This window comes from Ambystoma mexicanum, chromosome 10 (genome assembly GCF_040938575.1).
Source record: "Ambystoma mexicanum isolate Mex_15411 chromosome 10, UKY_AmexF1_1, whole genome shotgun sequence".
Classification (NCBI taxonomy): Eukaryota; Metazoa; Chordata; class Amphibia; order Caudata; family Ambystomatidae; genus Ambystoma; species Ambystoma mexicanum.
In genome coordinates, this window is record NC_090932.1 from 1,500,802,288 (window position 1) to 1,500,821,402 (window position 19,115).

Below are 19,115 nucleotides of genomic sequence, written 5' to 3' on the forward strand. Positions count from 1 at the left end.
TTTTCCGACACAAACACTTTTGCACAACACACCAGAGAAGGGACCACAACCAGAGCCATTTAACTGATATGTCCCAATACAAGGGTCAAGCAAAGTCAGGCAATTGATCAGAATCACACACACCCGACGGCCCTTTCCCTTCCCCTCAGAGATAAAAGGTGGAGCAAGAGAGCACAATACGAGCAAGGCAGACGCACAACGAGACAGCTATACAGGTCCGACAGTTCATGAGGAGGAGAAAGGCGGCAAATATCGAGAGGCTGACAAGGAGAGACACGACCATGCCCTTTCTGACTCAGACCCGCGAAACCTCTGCGGCGGGCATCGTAAGACCGAGGACAATAGCCCAAGTGTGCTGCAACAGATGTCAATGGTACACGGGACGGGGAGTGTTGACGCCGATAAGCCGCAGTGAGGGAAACTGCTGTCACCGTGGTACCGGCCTTGACTCCAGTTACGAGGAAAGCCAAGCGGTTCATCACACTGGTGAGTCGAGGGGGAGAGCCGATAAGTTCCAGAATGTGGTGAATGAAAGACGCAAAGTGGCAAGTTGAACTAAGTTCAAAGAACTGCAAAAGGGTTAAGGGGAGACCAGGTGCAGAGGGAACCTGCACCACGTGGGTGCTAACTCAAGAGACTCTGGTCGATCCCCGTCTGAATGAAACTGGTTACCAGAAGGCCGTAGGAGACCTGCCCAGTTAGGTCAAAGTGGTCATTCAGGGGGTCAAGCAAAATCCTAGTACAGTCGAAAGCTTTGACCTAAGAACTGTGAGAAAGAAAGGGAAGTGAATCCCGCAAACATTTATGAATGTGAAGTTGGCTAGAGTGAACTCAACCGAGGGACGTGAACCCGGCCGAGGGATGTCCACTATGAACTGTTCAAAAAGACTGACATTTGAGAAGGGTCCGAGCCCGAACAAGGGAGAGCCAGGGGTGAATCCATCACCTCAGAAAAGCTAGAGTGAACCCGTTGGAGGGAGGCTACAAGTAGAAAAGGGGTCTGCACCCAGAAGAGGGGGACCCCTAGGGTGAAGCCATCACCGAGAAATTTCGTAAAACAGAACTTTGTGTTTGTTAGTTAATTTTTTGTGTGGTTAACCTATTAGGCCCTTGGCACCAGGAAACCTTCCACTGAAGGCCTTGACATTGAAAAGAACTGTTTTAGGTTTCAAGTCCGGAAGAGGGAGATCCAAGGGGTGAAAAGCAATCACCCAACCCTACGAGGAACAGGGGTCAGCGCCGGAAGAGTGGGACTCAGAGTTGAAGCCCTCACCCCAAGTAAAACCAGGAAACAAACTTTCATTTGTTGAACAAACTTTTGATTATTGTTTGAGTACTTCAGGCCGTCGAAGGCAAGAAACTTTCAATAAAAACAAGACTTGGCCATCGAGGCCCCTTATAAACTGGAATGGAACTGGCGACTCGTGCTGGAGAAGCTCGAGTGTGTGCTGTGCTCCAAGATCCCACTGTGCTCAAAATGTGAGGAAAGAAGATCCGGACTACCACATCCTGACATATTATTTATGAACACTTCTTTCTTTTCTTGAGAACTATCCCACACCCTTTTCGTATTAGTTGTGAGGTTTGACAATAGGTTTCTTAGTAAAGGCCCTTTTTATTTTGACACAACAACACTAGGACTGCCTTATTTTCATTTGATGGTCGACGCGTGCTCCCACCTTAGATTTAGGTTTAGATTAGGGGTTTTTCCAACCTGCATATAGTTTAAAAATCACCCTTGAACTGTGATCACTTGTGTCTGTCTTTACTGTTGTCACCATGAGTTCCTTACAGCACCCAGCAATTTTCAACCCGGATGTCTTTTCAGGCTACAGTCTGCCGAGGGGCCATTCACCCCCATACCACTTAACAATGACATGAAGGCCCTATAAAAATATCATGGAACATGATTGCACCACATACCCTCCTGCAGGTCCTTCAGGGCTGTTCTTGTGTGGGGGGAGGGGGGTGTGTGCAGTACGGTTGCCTTTCTGTGACATAAAGCACTCTATTAGCAGCAAATGTGCCACAGCCGTATGTGGTACAGCCACGACAGTAAAATAGCCCCCTAGCACAGGAACTCTAATCTGTGCAGCGAATGCCCCTCAAATATATTATCAGGGCATCACATTAGTCCATCCCCTTTCTAATTGCCAACCTTCTAACACAACCTAGAATATCCACAGATCCATAGCAGAAAGTCCCACCCTTTTACTCTCTAACTACATGCACCTTTCACTCAGTTTATTCTAGCCATGCCACATCTTGCCCCATTGCTTGGCAGCCCCGAATTACTATTCCGGACTTTGCAAAGTGGAAAAATGTATTCTGTTGGGATAACCCTGAAGGCATCCCAATCTGCCACTCTCTGGATAAACCGTAGTGCTTCCTTAGACCATTACAGTGATGAATGGTGCAGTATATAACAAATAAAATGTATACGTTTAAAAAAACAAAACTCAACATAAAACAACATACAGAAAAAAGAAACTCATTAACCATTTCTGCGCCGTTATTTTTTCCATCAGTCAACCTCCTTCAGTGCTTTGTGGCCAGACTCATAGCCTTTAGGGGATATGCAAGTAATTCATCGCATGTGCTTCCTTTCCGTGGCTCTGTGGATGCCCTCCTTCTCCGCTCTGCATGTTGAACCGGCGGCCCTCAGGGGAATTCAACAGTTAGACATCCTCACCTTAAAGAGCAAATAGACTTCTCGAATGCAAATAGACTCCTGAAATGTTCCACTTAAGAACAGGACCTAGCATACCTGCCTTCATTTGAAAATCAAAAACCCTGAGATGTATGCCCCACCCATAGCCACACAAGACTCCGCCCACACACCCTACCCACATGTCAAAAATATAAACTCAGTTGTTGTAGATGTCATTAGAAACATGCACGCAGTTTGCACTTTACAGTGGAATTATATGATAAGTCATTTATAACGCGCCTGTACACAAGTGTCTAAGCGCGACAAGACAGGGAGGGGGAAACAGAAGGAGGACAAAACAACGATCTTAATAGGCCTTGTGTCATTCAGATCGTGCAAGTGCAGGGAAGAATGGAGGGGAGAAGTGCTGGGGCGGTGGGGTGGGGGGTTGCATAGTAGTACCCGCCTGCCCACCTTTAATTTTTTAGACATTAAGGCCTAACAGGGATTCTGAAGCAGCGGGAAGGTGCCATATAGCACGCCATAGCACCCCAAAGGATATTTTTTTTAAAAGACATTAAAAAAAAAAAAAAAACACACTTTAGTGTTTAAATACACTAAATGATTAAATGATTTATGCAGCACAAAGAACAGGTGACCAATGACATCCACTTTCCAGCCCTTGGAAGAAAGAACGTAAAACGGCAATTTTATTTCAGAATCTGCTGAAGGATGCGCCTGTTGAAGTCACTACTGTCGATTACTAGTATTTTATTGTGTACACCTGCTTAGCCCCTAAACGTCTACCATAACGCCTTTAATGGTCACACGTCAGAATATAACTTCAGCTCTATATAGACAGAAGTACAGAAGCACAGAAATGCAGACTTTCTACAACGTTTGATGGATCATAATAACTGAATTAAACTTGCACTGACACAGGATCTAACAACAGCTGGGCATAAGAGAAATTAGTTCATTCAACCAGCTATAAAAAAAAATAAAACCACAGGAGGGGCAATACACTTGGTGGTGATCTTGTTACGGTACATTGAAGCACTTGAATTATGTACACGCCTAACGAAGGGTTTCCCACATAATGGGATCAATGCATCTACCTACGAGCAATCAACAGACTCTTTTTGGACCTAAGCTGCATTATTAGAAGACAATCGGAGGACGGGGGCTTCATTTTGTATGATGACATGACCATGTGTTATAATTCAAAGAAAAGTGTATACATGTGCAGACCTAGACTTTGTTCTTACCCAGGGGGACAATCACATATTCTCAAGGAACATACCCTACCAAGATCCCCCACATTTCTTAAACACAAGACGCTTGAATTGTATTGGTTAAATAGCAATCTCTTCATGGTAAAGAATAATAAATAATTAACAAAGGGCCCCCTCTTGGGGCAGGCAACATAGGACCCGATACCACCCCCCCCCCCCCCCGGGCTTTATTGCATTGCCATTGGATCAGCAAATATGTTAAGAAAACCAAATCCTGAAGGCAGGAAAGGGAGGAGACATACAGCGTAATTAAACCTATGCATGACTCATCGAGCTACAAGGTAAAGATTAACAACATAACGATGTGCCTTCAAACAGGAATGTGGAGCGAGACAAGGGTGCAACCGCGGCCCAACCCTGTGCACTCTCTATATCAATAGCCTCGCTACATTGCTAGAACACTCCCAGGCCCTACCTCGGTGTGAGCTTGAACAAGACACCACATGCCTTGCACATGCATATCGCCTGGTCATAGGAACACCTACCAAATAAGGGCCCAAGCACAATCTTAGATGTAAGCAACGAATCTAAAAAAATAATTAAAAAAAAAAAAGACCAAAAGACCAGCACTATGCTATCCCAGACCAACCGCAACACGTTTAAAATATCTCGCACTGAAACAGGAGTTGGGTATGTCACAGGCTACACTTCCTAAGAACTCAGAGTAGGGGCTTCAAGGGGTTTAAACTGGTAATAAAAGCCCTTCCTGAAAAAGTCATATCTGCATTATACACCACCAAGTAGCAACTAGTATACTTTCATCCACCAGTAAAATGAATACAAACTCTTTGACACCATCATCTCTCCTATCTGCCTTCTTAGGAATGAGGTGTGGGGTCCAACATTAAACAAGTGTTGGCTTTTGTCAGGGCTGCCATGACATGACGGCCTGGCCATAGCATAGCAACAGCTGGAAAATTGTGGTCCTGAGTGCCCGGCAAGTGCCTACCGAATACCTATATTTATAAGTCAAGACTGATTTGTCAATGCTTGTTTTGAACAGAACTTCAGTTCAAGGAACAGATATCAAGTGGCAGACGGCACACATGATTAAGAAATGTGTATTACACCAGTACATAAGGCTGACATTAAGCTCTTAACTCTGCAGAGTGCTTAGAAATAACACTGCCTCAAGTGTGACGTTATTGCTGATAGAGCTAGATTAAAGAGATCCCGGGAGGATGCGTTTTGGGTGGCAGGGGCTGGCAGTGGGTGGAAAGGGACGTAGGTGTTAGCATGGCCATGGCCAATAACCTACCAACTGTGTATCTCTAATCACATGTCCTATCCCTCTTAGCTGTACTCCAATGCAATTGTTTCGGCTTATAGGTGGCACCTAAGCACCACCTTACAACCAAAAATAATAGATGAATGGGACAAATCTACCACAGAAATCCTGCACAACCTGTTCTGCAAAGAGGGGCTGTGTGTGCATAGAAACTGCCCAAATCATGGGTGCAGCGCAGAACTAGAGGGCCCCCTGTGCCCTCCCCACTGTTCAATGTGCATACGCATATTTGTACATTCTGTTGCCATAGCAAGAGAAGTGGCAAACGCTCTGCCACTCTCCAGCTGCTGAAAGATCAAACCTGCCAAAGAATCACCAGAACAAGAACTTCCAGATCTGCAGTCTTTAATGTAGCCACACCCCAGAGTAACCCAGACTAGAAAACCACAGGTAGGAGGAGAGATTGGCCGATCCCCAACAGTGAATTATACAATGTATTGCGAGGCTGAACTAGCTAGAGCATTACAAATAGAAAAAACACCACCACCCTCATACATTGACGGCCTATACAGCCACATACTGGGAGCAGAAATGATGGAGATCAAACCAGAAGCACAGAGAACATATAATCTACCAAAAGCAAATCACAGGAGAAGTAAGGATGGCAGGGCTCGCAATAACTTGGATCGGGGCACAATTTGCCACCTGCTTGTAGCCTAGAGGAGCCTGGTTAGCCTCACGGCAACCGCTAACAGGAGCCATCTTTGACGCCCAGGAAAACTGGTGCCATTCTGAAAACCCATGTGACATGAACTCTGTGCTTGGAAATCTCTTTACAGGTGCTTCTTCATCAAGTCTGAATTGAATAAGGGAGAACCAGCAATAGTGTGTCTGCAGGAGACATCTGACAAAAGGGGATGAGGTACGCCTCAGACATAGAAACTACCCTACACAATACCACACTATGGCAGCAACTAAAAGGGCAGGGGTAGCAATAATGAGACATAGATACATGCGCTTGGAGGGGGTAAAAGTAAGACAGGACGGGGAAGGACGATTTGTGATGATTAAAGGGGTGCTGAGGGGCCAGCTATATATGGTGGCATCAGTGTATGCCCCCAACCAGGGGCAGGAAAGTTTTATACTCAGATTTCTGGAGGAGCTGAGCAAATTCAGGGATGGAGAGTTGATCATCGCAGGGGATTTTAATATGGTAGCAGACCGGGTATGGGATAGAGGTGGGGGGGGATGAGGGAACACACTGTAGGGGCGATGTCTGGGCATTTGTTGGGGAAACTCCAAGAGGAAGGGGTTAGGGACGTCTGGAGGATATTCCATCCACAAGAGAGGGACTATTCCTTCTATTCACATGCTCACAAACATACTCCCGTATTGATTACATCTGGGCAACTAAAGGGGTGATCCAAGCAACAAGTAAAATACAGATAGCAAGATATCGGACCATGCAATGATCTCGGTAGAGTGGGAGGAGGGGTATCTGAAATGAGGAAAGGGGAGCTGGAGGCTGCAGGATTATATCCTGAGGGATCAGGTAGTGAGGCAGCAGACAGAGAATGAGATCCGCCTTTTTATGGAGGAACTCGGGGAAGGGATGGGAGAGATTCAAGAGGCATATTAAGGGCCACTTTATAAGGGCTGCGAAGAAGAGGCGGTGGACAGAGAGGAGACAGAAAGGAAATTGGAGGGTGAAGTTAGGGAACTGGAGCACCTGCACAAGGAGAGGGAGACACCTGAAGCAGCCAGGAAGCTAGCGCATGCGGAAGGCCAACTTAGACAGATAACCAACAGGGCGGTGGAGAGCACTTTACTGAGAAGCAGGCAGAGGTTCTAGGAACAAGGGAACAAGGTGGGGGCGGCTCTGGTGCGGCAGATAAGAGTGAAAGAGCAGAGGGCGTTTATAGAGGCGTTGGAGGGGAGAGGGGGAATGAGTTGCGACCGAAGGGGAAAAGAGGTGAGTAGTGAAAGAATATTTTGCAGCGCTCTATTGGGAGGAGGCGGTGAAAGAGGAGGATCAGAGGAGATATTTGGAAACCTGGGAGGGTCAGTGCCTCACACAGGAGCAGGTAGCTAGCCATAGCATATGAGGAAGTGTTGCAGACAATCGAAAGGCATAAGAGTAATAAAAGTCCGGGGGAGGATGGACTAACATCAGGATCCACACCATTGCTCCTCGTACCGCCCTATCGCATTGATCAAAGTTGATGCTAAATTGTACACACAGGTTTTGGCGGCTCGTCTGGAGGGAATCCTGCCGGGTTTGGTTAATCAAGAGCGCGTCCGATAATATAAGGAGAGTGCTTCATATTATCGATAAGGTGGGGAGGGACAGAGGAGCTAAGCCGACATGCCTGGTGATGTTAGACGCTGAGAAGGCATTTGATTGCGTCAATTGGTCCTTCCTAAAACGGGTATTTGGAAGGATTGGTCTGGGGCCGAATTTTAGGGAAATGACACTAGCAAATTATCAGGAACCTCGTGCAAGTGTTAGAGTGAATGGGGGGCTGACTAAACCATTTCCGATAAGACGAGGAACGAAGCAAGGATGTCCCCTATCTCCCCTTCTCTTCGCCTTGGTAACAGAATCTTTTGCACATTGGATTAGAGAAAATGGGGAAATCCGAGGGGTAAAGTGGGGGGGAGGGTCAGCACAAAATTGGGTTATTCGCGGATGACGTGATCCTGACGGTCACTGACCCGGAGAGATCCAACCCGGTAATTATGAGAGAGATACAAGCATTCGCAGAGGTGTCTGGGTCAAAGTAAACTTCGGGAAATCTGAGATTTTGAATCTGTCTATGGCTGAGGAACAGAGGAGATTGCTTGAACAGAACATTCCATTTAGCTGGGCGTGGGGGTCAGTTAAATACTTAGGGATTAAATTAACGGCATCCTTAAGGGGGATAGTGGGGGCGAACTACCCAGGCCTAATAAAGCAAATCAAAACGAACTTAGCTAGGTGGAAGGGTATAGGCACATCATGGTTTGGAAGGATTGCAGTAATTAAAATGAACATACTCCCTCGCTTGTTATACTTATTCCAGGTGATTACACTGGCAATACTGAGTAAAATTATAAAAAATATCCAAAACTGTCTCATGGGATATATATGGGGAGGGAAGAAACCGAGAATAGGGAGACCAATGTTATTCAGGAGTAAGAGAAAGGGGGGAGTGGCGTGCCCCCAATATAATGAAATACTTTTGGGTAGCTCAGCTAAGAGCCATGGCTGTATGGGGGAGGCCAAACAATGAGAAGCACTGGATTTGCATGGAACGGGCAGGGGCGGGGATCCACCTATGGAAGATCTCGGGGTTGAGGGATGGGTGACAGACCTGCAGGCCTTGAGAGGAATTTGATAACTAGTAACACAATCAAAGTTTGCGACCAGCTAAATGGGAGATTCAGCCTGTCCCCCTGGCCCTCGCCAGGTACTCCAATTTGTGGGAACCCGGCTTTTCCACTGGGGAGAAAGTATGGTAGGTTCAAGCGATGGAGGAGTGAGGTGGGTGGGGGACTTTTATGAAGGATTGCATTATAAATCATTTGAAGAAGGTAAGAGAGACTGGGGATTAGTGGATGAGGACCTATTTGCATCCAATCAAGTCCAGCACTGGCCTAGGGAAGCTGTGATGAAGGAAGGGGCAACAAGGGAGCACACTGATTGGGAAAAACTAGTGCTGACGTCAGTGGCGAATAAGGGAGTGACATCAGCAATTTATGGCCTAATACAGGAGGAAGAGGAGAAGGACGAGAAGATGCTGAGGAAAAAATGGGGGAAGGTGTTCACAGATTACGAGTGGGATAGAGCGAGGAAAAGTTGGTTCACCTCGCATATGCAACAAAGGGAGCTGCAGTACAAGATACTACACCAGTGGCGTTATATTCCAGAGAAGCTACATCAGATTTATCGCATGCTGCCAGCAGAGTGTTGGAGGGAGTGCAGGGAAGTAGGGACCATGGAGCATGTATGGTGGAGCTGCCAACGGCTCAGGCATTTTTGGCAAGAGGTGAAAACAAAAGTACTGGAAATACTGGATATTGACAGGGACTTCACAGGGACGGAGATCCTTTTGGGGATTACTTTACGAGGGGAAAAGGGAATGGCAGGGGGAGCGGAGAGATTATGGGCCAATTTAATATTAGCAGCCAAGCGGTGCACAGCCAAGCTGTGGAAAAAGTCAGAGCCTCCGTCAATGGTACAGTGGTACCATAAAATTTGGGACATTGGGGATGTGGAGAAAATGACAGCAATATTATGAGGCTCCCTCAGAAGGAAGTTTGGAAAAGTTTGGTCGCCCTTTTTATATTATGCATGTAAGGACATGATGCACCTGTATATCCCAATGAGACTGCAGACACTGGGATTTTTGGAGGAGTGGGAGGAAGATGAAGCGGCTTAAGGGATAGTGTAGAGGAGGAGGTGGAAAGAAAGGAACTGGTGAGGGGGGAGTTATGGTTAATGTTGACACAAGTCGAAAATAGGATTGGGAATGAGGCAGTGTAATGGAATATTTTGTCGAAATGTGCATGACGGATTGTCTTGGTAAACGTTTTTTTTCTTTCTGGAAAGAATAAAGATATGGTTACATAAAAAAAATAAAACACAACACCCTCATCCAATTACGGCCTATACAGCCACATACTAGGAGCAGAGATGACGGAGATCAAACCAGAAGCACAGAGAACATAGAATCTACCAAAAGCAAATCGCAGGAGAAGTAAGGCTGGCAGGGCTCTCAATAACTTGGATGGGGCACTATTTGACACCTGCCTGTAGCCTAGAGGAGCCTAGTTAGCCTCACAGCAACAGCTAACAGGAGCTACCGTTGACGCCCCAGGACAACTGGTGCCATACTGAAAACCCATGTGACATGAACTCTGTGCTTGGAAATCTCTTTACAGGTGCCTTTTCATTAAGTCTATGAGTTCTATTATTTGAAGGTTTTAATACTCAGTTTATCCATCTCACTTTTGGGCGTCTACAATAAGGCAGAATAAGGAGCACAACCCCATTCCCTCACTTTGATTGAACTCTTCATAGGGAGTGGCTTATCAAACTCTAGCTTCATTACGCGGTACTGCTTCAGGGTCGTGTGTAATGGTCACAGTTTGCATTTCACATGAAAGTTAGATTTGCAGCACTCTATGCAGTAGTTCATGGTGTTTCTTAGGTAGCACCTGCTCCCGGTATTGCCCATTTTTGGCAAATGACATTTGCGCCAAATTTTTTACCACAAACATATAGATGGTAAGTTTGGGTAAGGTATATAGAAAGGGGGGGAAGAAGCGAAATGCGGTGGGGCCGGGGGTCTCGGCCCGCCCTTTGCAGTTAAAAAAGGAGAGTAAAACGGCCATAACCAAAATGTGCGAAATGTCATTTGGCAAAAACAAATTCAAGGAATGGCGTTAGATCCCTGTTCACTGGGTGAAACACCTTACTCGGGCGTTGCTTTTAGCTCCTGCTCATCAATTTTATTTCACTCACTGAGATTGGGAGGCCCTTACTTCTGCAACAATGTGCTGCATAAAACGGCATTTTTGGGGGGCACCTGTTTTGCACGTTCTCTGGGCACATGAAAGGCTATAAGAGAGGAGTAGAGCGACTCTGGATTATCCTCTGTGCACCGTCAGAATCAGCAGAGATTAGAATAAGTAGTAAGTATAATACCGTCATTTAAGATTGTTTATATTACACATTCAATAAGCATGTGTTCATCCATAACTTACATATAATGACCAAGTAAAAAGTCATTCATTGTATCACATATTCCGTTCCATAGTTTTGTGATATAATAAACCAGGTTAAAATCATTGCCCAACAGGAACAGATTTTAAATTTGCTCTATCGTCTTCCAATAAGAAATAGGCTTATACATATGCATATGGCCAAAGAAGTACATTAGATAAAGCAACATGGACGTTTAATTAGGCCTAAAACTGATATGTACACTTCCGGAAAGACGGTAATGTTTTGTGTGTCCTATGCATTTACTTTGGTAAAATCTGGTCATGCCTCATAAAGTACCTTGTATTATTAAACATCTCCTTATACCTCCTCCATTTAAGCATAAACTATCTGGTACTAGACTGTACATAAACGTGCTTTATCCTAGCATACACTGTACATACACTCGCATCCCCTGAATGTGTGCATGGACCACACCTACAGTCACATTCCCTGCATTTTTGCATGGACTGTACACATACTTGCATTGAATGTATATTTGCATGTATTGTACAAATATGTACCTCTTCAATAACTGTACATACACGTGTATCCTCTGCATCACTCCATGAGGTGTACTACACCTGTTTCCAATCTATCAATGTGTGGACTGTACATGCAATTGCATCCCTTGTATCCTTACCTAGACTGTACCTACACAACCACTCTCTAGCTGTTCATACATTGTATTTAACGTTTGCCCCCCTGCATGCTTGCGTGGACTAAACATATACTTACACCCTCTATTGTAGGGCATTCACTTCAATCCCCTGCGAGACAGGCCGGTAAAACGATGGCCACTGTGTTTCCAGAACTGAGATCAGACACCAGATGTAAATTTTAAAGGTTTATCAACTAGTTGCTCAAAAGATTGTGCAGTGTGTCAGGATGCTTGCAAAACTCAAAGCATCAGTATGATGACCACACTCAATGAAAAGTAAGATGTCAGGGTCTAACGTGAGGGGAGGGCCAGTGAGTCTTAAAAATGGGTCTATAGAAATAGAGACATTCCCCTTAATCCAAATGGGTTCTACAATTAAGTGTTCTGTGTTGCATAGTTGAAAGTAAGCCCAAACCTTCAAAGCCTAGGTGCATAAACAATCATACTTCTTCAAAGAGGGTGTCGACGGCCCTTACAATGGTGGTATGATGGGGGTCGTCTGGTCCTCGGACCCTCGGTTCAAGCTGTGGTTTTCTCCAGCTGCAGACCCAAAAGTCACTGGCAGGCAGGAATTTTGGGGGTCTTCCCAACCACTGCTTTCTAGAACTTCTCTTTGTAGCTTCCTCCCGATAGAATTAAGGGGGCTTCCGAAAAAGCTGGGCCCAAGGATGATGCCTATTTGATGATATGGTGTGCCCCTGGTGGGTTCTTCAGAGAAGGTTGGTCCTGCTCTCACATAGACCCCCACTCTCATGTGGATTTTAACCTGGCCCTGCTTCGGCTTCACTAATCCAAAGCGGTGCTTCCTGTGCCCTGGCACAGCGGCAGCGTCTCATTACTCATCCCACCTCAACACTTTCTCCTTGACCAACGTTGTCCTCCAGAATCTCCCTTGCCTCAACAACTGTGGGGTGGTCTATTCTTCTGTCCTCTGCCTAAGCTGATATGATTCCATGCCCTTTCCAGAGGCTTGATTTATTCCTTTCCCTCTGATGGTAGTCTTTTCTCTCCTCATGCCAACAATGCTCTCCCTGCTGATGGCACCTCTCATTCTCGTTGTTATTCTTTCACAACACCTCTCCTCACTCCTCTCCTGCTACCTGAAACAAATCTCTAGATAAATATCTCACTCCTACCTCCTCATGGTGTCCTCTCTTTTCAAAATGTGTATCTACCTGCTTCCACGTGATGTTATCTCCATCCTTACTCTCTTTCAGTTGTATCTCTCCTTTACACAATATCACTCTCCTCCTCTTCACAAGTTAATCCTCACTATCCTTTCTCAAGTGGCATCGCCCTTTCTCTGCTCCCAAACAATAACTGTACCTTCAGCAATATCTTGCTCTGTTGCCAGCAAATCAGAATCTCCTCCCTCCACCACATTCTTACTACTAGTACTACTTTAACAACTCTCCTCCTACCAAGCTCTCAGCCTTCTCTCTACGCCACACATTTTCTTTCTCATCACACACCATGGTCTCCACCTTCCTGGTGTCCGGGGCATGCTCGCCTCGCTTGGTGTCTCCAGGGCAGGGGTCTCCCAATTTCTACTGCTCTCATCCTGCCAGCTCCAAGGATTGACAATGATTGGGCTGACTGCCTTTTAAAGGCTAGTCTCTCCTCCGATTGGGTGGTGCTATGGGTTGTGGTTTGCACTTGTCCTGTGTGGGCTGTACTTGCCTGTCACACGCAGGGCTATGTGCTTGTGGTTTTGTGGGTTGAGGCCAGTCGGGCCCTGAGGTTGTATCATATGTTGCCACCATTTTACATTTGATTCTGGCCTTGTAAACATCAGTGTTCGCCCTTCCTGTCTTCTAGAGTGATGCCCAGCTTTGAATTGTGTGCCCGTTTCCTCAATGGGTGATTCTAAAGTCAGGAAAACCCCCCGGTAAGCAACGGAAATGGTTTCCATCCACAGTAATGGATTTATCGGGTGGGAATTGCAACCTTGGAATCCCTGAAACGATAGCAGGAATAGTTAGTATTATGTGCTGTTTTGGAACCCACACACTGAATACACATAAGATTCCTCTTCTCCTGCAATTGGCTGCAGTCATCACTTAGCCCAATCGGTCCACAGGGATTATTCAGTGTATTTCGTTAAGGCGAAAGAGTCGGAGAAAATGCCCATAAAAAGTGACTGCCGCTTTAACTAAAGTATAATAATCTACCCCAGGCACGGAGCGCCTGCGCAGTGAGTCCGGCATAGAGTTCTACTGCAGAAAAGGAGGACTGGAAGCCTTATCGCTGTGTATTTCGTTGAGGCAAAAAAAAGAGTCGGAGAAAGTGCCTGGAGAAAGGGGCTGCTGCTTTAACTAAATCTACTCCAGGCGCAGAGCGACTGCGCAATTATCCAGCATCGAGTCAGGTGCATTGACCCCGACTAAACCTGGAGAAGCCCGGAGGAGAGAAGCGGACAACCATGACAAAATAATATCTGAACTGGGATGAGGGCAGACATCACGAGGGAAGGCTCAACAGCCTTTGGTGCGCCCGCACTGCTCAAGACCACCTGGAACCGAAGCCCTCCCTTCAGATTGATCGTTTCGGCCGAACAAAGAACGAAGCGAGTCATCCCACCATCCGGGACACTCTGGTAAGCAATACCAGGAAACAGGAGAAATGACTAATAGCCTGTTTGCTCCCGAGAGTCCCTCCGAATCTGACCCACAATGTTTAACATCGCCAACACAGTATGCATTGGAACACGATATGTTCCTATGGGGCGACAGCACAAGGATAAAACTTTCTGTCAAAAGACTCGCTCAAACAAAAGGTGAGGAGGGCTTAAAATGGAGGGCATAGAAGGAAGCACTGAGGGTGGGGTGCCAAAGGACTGTGGCGCCAGATCTAACAATCTCTGTAAAAATACAGAGGCACAACTGCATAACAATTTACAGTTTCCAAACCACAATAATGAACTAACCCTGTAATCAATGGAAATGAGTGACATACAGGGAGAAGTACTAGTGGGAGACGTGACAGCACGGCCAGGAGACCCTAGCTTCAAACGAGAACAGGGTCCTTAACGGAAGGAACGCCGGACACAGGGGAGAGAGAGGAACAAGGAGGCAGTGCTTTGATACATATTAATACTGCACTAACACCCCCGTCCAATCTACAAAAGGAATTCTAAAAACAAGCAACTACGGGACAAGCACTAGTAATGGCACAGAAGTGGTGCCTGCCAGATTAAATCGCTACTTTTACAGACTAAAGGAGGGGGAAAAACAGCAGCCCCTCCCTACAGGCAAACATTGAACATCACAGTAAGCCAACACCCAAACTTAAGTGGAGATGGATGGAACCAAGTGCCAGGAAGATTAGAAACAGTCAGCTGGAAAGAAATTAGGGTAGGGTCGAACGTCCACCTGAAAAGCCAAAAAGGCTTAATATACCCCGACCTATGCCAGAATATATTCAAATGAACCCACAGACAACAAATTGCTGGAAGGAACCCTGGAAGAGGAAGGAGAAACACCAAGGGAGCATCAAAAACAATGCATTACATTACACAAGCGACCTCCCCCTCAAAAGAGACCAAGGACTCTTTCTACAGACAAAGACCTCACTGTCATACCCTCAAGGAGCAGACAGCCTGAGAAGCAACCGGTCAGAAAAGTGAGGGCACAGCGAAAAGAGTGAAACGAGATGTGGGGAACAACCCCAAACTGACCACAAAGAACCAGTCAGTCCTACAAAAGGACCCAAACAGACAAAGACACGAGAATGACCATATGACTATGAGAACTACAAAAGAATCTAGTCTAGCGGGGCAATCCTGGGAAAACACGACCACCAGTGATGCTAATAGCTATGTAGAAGGCTCCGAAAAAACGGATAAGGAGAGGGGGGAGGAGCACCTTAATAGAGGCGACCGCATCCAGGAACTTACTGTATCCGATCAGACAAGGAGCCCTATGGAAAGAACAAACCTGGCTGGCAAAGAAAGACAGTCCCCTAGAGGGACTCCCCGCACCCATGGCTGTCAATCCAACAGATTATACCCAAAAGCGGGAAAGAAGAGGAAATGACAATGGGTAAGGAAAAGGCAAACAAGATCTTTTTTCCCCCAGAGGTCAGTGGTTACCATTGCAATGGCCCCCTTCGTAAAACTATACAAAGGCATTAATGACACCTTAAAAGACCATACCACGCTTCTAGCAATGCTACATTCGAAGAGGTTATATATCGAAGGATTCATCACGGCAATGAACAACAGCAGAGCGATGCCGGTTGCCAGTATTAATTATCAGGAGGAAACATTAGACAAAGCGCCTACCAACGAACCCTCAACAATACCCCCTTCTGAGGAGGTTTTGGAAAACCAACGAAGTGTAGCATGTTTACACCCCCTTGAGGACACCCAACCCCCCTCAAACGACCACTGAGAATAGACCTGAGTGAAAACAAAACAAAACACTAGAGCAGTAAAGACCCTTCTGCTAGTGACCCAGAGTAAGAACCCTCGGGAGAGGGAAATCAAGAAAAGAGGTGGTCCAGAAAGCTTTGAATAACAACAATAACCATAACAAATCCAACGATTCCAGGAACTTTTTCAGGAAGTTATCATTATCACCTACAGAAACACTGTTAGTCAACAGAAAAAAAGGAAGAGGAAAGGAAAACAGATTCTATAACTGGCACAGCAAATTGGGATTTGGAATTGCGTTGCTCATTGTCAAATGGAACCGCATATGTACAGGTCCAGTTAAATACAAAGTGGATTTAGACTTGAGATATACACAACAAAGAATTAACCATTATCTATACTGGTCTCCATGGAAGATGAGATCGTGCAAGCTGTGTAATACAGACGTTTGTTGGAAATGTAAAAGAGGTGGGCACCACACTCCATATGTTGTGGTTGTGTGGAAAGATACATTCTCTGAAAAACACCATCCCAGAATAATTGTAACTAGTTATGGATCTATCTATACCTGGAGATCTGCTTCTTGGTGGGTTGGGTTTAATTCTGTCAAATATTGGGTTGTCTAACAGTAAAATGCTCTGGACATATAGAGCCCATTTTCTAGCTTAGAATCACATTCTGAAATTTCGGAAAAGTGACACTTACCACAGTGTTGATGATTGGTTGCAGAGTTTGTCCCTTTTGTCGAGGAGAGAGAAAGTATCCTTTAATGCAAAGGACCAACTTGATAACTATGAGAGGATTTGGGGTCATTTAATTATCTTATTTATTCGTATTCTAGGGTTCTTACTTTCTCTGGATTTTGTAATTTTACTCTTCTATTTCATTTGTTTCTTTTAATTCTCTATTGATTGTTCTCTGGCTTTTTTTGTTCACCTCGATTTCTATCTTTCTTATTCTTTTAAATATTTGACTATTATGTTGTATTTGAATAAGTATTACTCTGTACATTGTATTATGTTTTAGTGTTGTATATAAAGTACCAAATGAATAAATAACATTTTGAAAAAAAGGAAAGGAAAACAGAAAAGAACAGGAGCCAGCTAGTGAGGACCTCACACTGAAAGTAAAAGACCAGTCTCAGATATTTCAGCCTTCTTGGCTAATATATCTGTCTACTCAATCAAGGAAGACGATGAAACAATTGGAAGGCCCCACCCTAATAAAAGCCAGTCAGTAGTGAACAACGTAATAGCTACACAGAAAACCCCATCAAGGGTCATAAGGCCAGAACTTCTGGGCACTCTGCTGAATGGTGACTGTGTAGCACGTACCTCAGTCCTCTGGCATACCTTTACAGTTCCTTTCATAGTCTCTAGATACATTTGCACTCCATACATATTTGCATGCAACATACAATTGCACCCCTCTTTCCATGCATAAACTATACATACACTACCACCCCTCTCTGTGCATACCTTTGTAGCTCCAGTATCATTGCATGGACTGTTCATACAATTGCATACTGTGATGAATCAGTAATGATTCTTCCCAGAAACCTGTCCTAAGACCCTTCTTATGTGGACAGGGAAGGGCAAATACTTCCTGATCCCAACCCTGGGTGGTGATCTGCGGTAGGATCACATGGGAGAGGTGTGGGGGGGGGGCAGGAAGACTGGGAAAACCTCCTGTGTAATTTTCCCCATAACCCCACATTTTTAATGGCTGTTTGCACAACAGAATAACTGATTTTGTTGTTGGAGACTACACGTCCCATAATCATGTAAGTACTGGGACAAGGAAGAGGGCTGAAAAGTCATGCTGTAGTAGTAGTCAGGCAATTAAGCTGGGTAGCCCACACCTGAGGGAAGCTGAGAGGCTTAAAAGGCCCCCTCGGGTGCAAGCAATAGGGAGGAGCTGAAACTGTGGCTGGAGAGTATGCAGTAGTAGTAGAAGCAGAAGGAAGACGGCAATGTTGGAAATCCAGGCAGAGGTGGGAGAACCAAAGGGACACCGGGACTCTGATGCAGCAGATTTCATCTGCTTGTCCTTTGTGCATCCTGCTCCCCCAAACTCTAGTGTGCAGAGGCTGCACAGTTGATGGCGGGTAGGAAGGCTGCCCTTCCCCATGTGAGCCAAATTGCAGACATTACGCAGCAGAAAGCATGTCAGAGACTGTGGCAGGGAACTACTGTGAATCTCTGGGTCTCAGGAGCGAGAGGGGTTCCTTAATTGAGTGGCCGGAACAGAGACACCTTCAGCGAAGAAGGGTATGAGTCCCAAGTGAAGTCAGAAGTTGTTCAGCACCCTGAGAAAAGAACACAGATGCTGGCGAGTTAAACCAGGCGTACGAATTCCTTGCGCAAGCACTGCCAGCAACATTATCCAGCTAAATAATCACTTGCGTATCAGCAGAAGTGATACAAAGTCGATCATTGAGTCTTTAACAAAGGAACACTTGAAAAGTAGCACTAGTGTATGATCGGGTATTCTCTCTTTCACTTGTGTGAGAAGCAAACGCTATGAAAAGCAATTATTAAAAACTGTAAACCTTGTAAAGCACTATTTACGATTCTAAGAGGAAGAGGGACCTCTAAATCTGTATTAACGCAGTAAACAATTGCTAAGAGAATGTCAAGCGTTTCAATATTATTTGGAGGTGAGATAGCAAGCATTGCACAAGCCAAGAGTGAACAAGGTATTTTTCCAATTGAGACTGAATCTAACCTTTCCCAAAGCCAGAGAACAGTCTAAACAGTACAGTGAGCCAAATAGAATCTCAGCATTGCCTAAGATACAAGAGTGCAAGCATTACCTGAAGCCAAAAAAGTGGCAACAAAACTTCTGGGTAATTATTCTGGCTAACAGTTGGCAAAGGGATAAAGGCAAGGTTGGGGAAGGGGAACTTGCTACTTATAAACATTCTTTGAAGTTGATCCAACCTACATTGCCAAAGAACAGGGAGAAAGAGAACGGTGCATCTCAAAAGACAATTCTAGGTTGTTGTTGGTTGCAGACAGACAAGAAAGGCAAAGAGGCTGCCCCACTGAAAGTAGGTTCAGAAGAAGAGTGCCTTGTCTACTTGAAGGTGCTGAAGTATCCTAAAGTGAATCTTGTCATAACCAAAACCTGTTAGTCACAAAGTACTGAAGCTGTGGTGGTG

At 45.4% G+C, this 19,115-nt stretch overlaps 1 protein-coding gene across 4 annotated transcripts in view; it reads right to left on the reverse strand.

The window, feature by feature from the left end:
* Positions 1-19,115, reverse strand: part of ABCB9 (ATP binding cassette subfamily B member 9) — a 398,286-nt gene that overhangs the window by 376,154 nt on the left and 3,017 nt on the right. The window contains exon 1 of one of the 4 annotated variants that reach the window (XM_069619637.1): positions 2,500-2,624. The exons of the other annotated variants lie outside the window; for them this stretch is intronic. The gene's annotated coding sequence lies outside the window, so the exon portion shown is untranslated. Of the gene's footprint in view, positions 1-2,499; positions 2,625-19,115 lie in introns of those variants that run through there. 4 annotated transcript variants of the gene reach the window in all.